Raw genomic sequence first — 3,593 nt, 5'->3', positions numbered from 1 at the left:
TCATGTTGCTGCTGATCTGTTTCAATGTTGATGTGTTCATGCGTGCACATCTGCTCACAGACTCATGTTCATGTTTGTGCTGATGTTCAATGTTTTATGTTATGAGTGCTTAGTGTATATTTAGTTGATGTTTTTCTTAGTTCATATCTTAGATGTTATTACTGTTTTTCTTATACATTTTATTGTTGGATGTAACTGGGACCCTGTGTACATAAATTCGCTCCACCACATGTACCACATGAGGTGCGAATGACAATAAAGAAACTCTGACTCTCTGACTCTGACAAGGTGACACCCCAAACACCCTATTTCACAGTGACTGACTCTTTCCCTCACGTTTCTCTGGCAAAACCACCTGACCAGCAGTGGCGTTTTTTTGGGTTCCCTAGCATTAAAAGCCCACCAGACTTCAGACTGGGAACCCCATGACAGCTTTTTCTATTCACCCTCTCTCAACATGTACAGACAAGATTTTTGTCATCTGCTGACTGTACGCCCCACAAAAGAAGTGATTGACAATAACAAATGACTAACAATGTCCACCTTGTCTCAGGACAACCCAGAATTGGCAGCAGTCCCAACATGTCTATGGGCACAGACTAAATATGATGTAGGACTCATAAAAGGCCAAGAACCCATTCAAATATTACACCTAAATCCTCATATCAACCCAAAATCCCTCAGTACCCCCTAAAAACCCGATGCAGAAAAAGACATTACTCCTGTTTTTCACTCTTTGCTTAAAGCCGGAGTAATTATTATTATTATTCATTGTCCATCCCTCTTTTTAGCATGCCCGTACATCCAGACAGCCAATTTTGGTTTGCTTTTCAATTTACTGTGAGTCACCCACTATATTTCATCAAGCGCTGAATGACAGATTAGCAGGTTTTACACTTCCTTCTGATTGTGCTTTGTTACAATATGTGGATGGCCTTCTGTTGGCAACGCCCTCAGAACAGTCTTGTAGAGAAAATACTGTCCGTCTGCTCCAACACTTGGCTGAGTAGGGACACAAAGCTTCATTGTCTAAACTACAGTTTGTGCAAACCACTGTGACATTTCTGGGCCATCGAATCTCAGCAGCAGGTAGGGAAATTGCAGATACTTGCGTTAAAGCAATAGTGAAACTGCCATTTCCTGAGATTAAGAAGCCAAACTATGCTGAAATGGAGACTCCTCTACGTGTCATTTGTCATGAAACAGGCCTAATGATGAGCCTAATAATTGACATGATCTAATGAGGCTCTTCAGGCCTTTGAAGCGCTGAAAAAACAACTGCAGCAAGCCCCGACTTTTGGCATTTCCAGATCTCATAAGACCTTTTATTCAGGCTGTGGATGAGCATGGTGGCTGTATGATTTCGGTATTGCTCCAAAAACATGGTGACAGATTGAAACCAGTCGCCTATTTTTTCTGCTAAATCGGACTCAGTAGCAGCAGGCTTGCCTTTATAATATAATGTTTTAAACCCAGCCACAATCCTGCCAACAGTTGAAGAAGGCACCCCCAGGCCTGATTTGCAACCACACCCTCTGGACAGTCCAGATTGGGATCTGTTTGTCGATGGCTCTGCATCACGTGACCCAGTTACAGGCCAGATAAGAAGTGGTTATGCTGTTGTAACACACACACACACACAGTTGAAGCTGCTCCCGTGCCATCATGTTCTGCACAGGCCTGTGAACTGATTGCTCTCACACGTGCTTGTGTTTTGTCTGAAGGGAAAAAAGTAAATATTTACACTGACAGCAGGTACGCATTTGGTGTTGTTCATTATTTTGGAGCTCTGTGGAAACACAGACGGTTCCTGCGCTCAGATGGACAACCCATTTTGAATCATAAATCGGTATCTGACCTCTTGACCTCTATCACCTTACCAACACAAATTGCTGTCATAAAATGTGCCGCACACACTTCTAACACTGACTCTGTCTCGAGAGGAAATGCTCTGGCTGATGAAGCTGCTAAAGCTGCAGCCTTCACACTTCTCACACAACTTCTCACTCTGACTCAGACACACACACACAACCCGATGTACCATTCTCTGTTTCTGACATGCAAAGGTTTGCTCCTGCCAGTGAAAAAGCTGAATGGAAAAAACACGGCTGTGTTTTTTCTGAAAACATCTGGATTGGCCCAAATGGTAACCCATGCTTACCAAAACATTTTCCTCCTCTTTTGCTGTTTTGACACATTCTTTGGATCATGTGTCAAAGGGAGGGATGTTGAGACAAATTAATGCTGATTAGTTTACTGTAAATTTTTCAAAAACAACGGCCCAACATTGTGACTCTTGCCTCGTGTGTGCCACTCACAATGTTTCAAAAACAATAAAAATAACAGCTCCAGGAGCCCATAAAACTGTTAAAGCACCATTTCAACATTTGATGATTGACTTTATTGAACTAACACCAGTTCAAAACAAAAAAATACTGTCTGGTCATAGTGAACATGTTTTCCAAATGGGTTGAAGCTTTCCCCACAAAACATGCCACAGCCAGCACAGTTGCAAAAACTCTGTTGCAAGAAGTTGTGTCAAGGTGGGGTATCCCACAAAGAATTTCTAGTGACAACTGTCCACATTTTGTTAATCAGATACTTGAAGAAGTGTCCACCACACTGAACTTTGACCTGACTAAACATTGCACATACCACCCACAAAATGGAGGTGCAGTAGAAAGAGAGAATGGAACATTGGAAAAAAACTGACAAAAATATGTGACGAGACAAAACTCAACTGGGTTACATGATTACCCATTGCACTGATGTACATGCGCATGCACAGAAGGGCTAAACATAACCTTAGCCCTTTTGAAATTTTATTTGCAGCTCCACCCAACCTGGGAGTGGGACCGGTGACCAGCCCAACTAATGACCTGAAACACTGTGATCATAACATGCTTGCCTACTGCAATGAATTGACTAACCATTTAAAATCCCTCAGGTCTCAGGTCCAAGGAGGGTTTCCCAGCCCAGCTCAAGAACAACTGCATGACATAACCCCTGGAGACTTTGTTATGATTAAATCTTTCAGGAGGAAAAGGTGGAACTCCTCCAGGTGGACAGGTCCATTCTAGGTGCTGTTGATGACCCACACAGCTGTTAATGTGGCTGAGCGAGCTACCTGGATCCACGCATCCCACTGCAAGCTGTTCAGAGGAACCAATCCACCATCAGAGGGAGGACCAAAGGGAGGACCAGTAAAACCAATTGCCTAAAGTCACTCAGTGGACAACTGAGGCAGCGTTCACTAGATCCAGTCTAAATCATAGACTTTTTACAGTTACTCTCTCAGAAGAACCAAGATGGGCCTGCCATCACATCCATGGAAGACCACCCTAGCCATGGGCGTGGTGATCCTTCTAGCCTGTGGTATCATTTTCCTATGCAAACACTTTTGTTTGTTTCCAGGTGAAAGGCCCTGTGCAAAAAATCCTGGTGCAAAAAGAGAAACACAAAAACACACCTGCCCACACTGGAAAATAGGCATCTCTATCGATTATGAAATAAACACAACCACGTCTTTTCAGTTTGACTTATGTGATGGGATCGATTGTGGTACCAATAAACAATACTACCGTAGTGCAGAC

This window comes from Nematolebias whitei, chromosome 18 (genome assembly GCF_014905685.2).
Source record: "Nematolebias whitei isolate Nwh7 chromosome 18, NemWhi1, whole genome shotgun sequence".
In the NCBI taxonomy this organism is placed as follows: Eukaryota; Metazoa; Chordata; class Actinopteri; order Cyprinodontiformes; family Rivulidae; genus Nematolebias; species Nematolebias whitei.
This window is presented reverse-complemented; position numbering follows the sequence as displayed.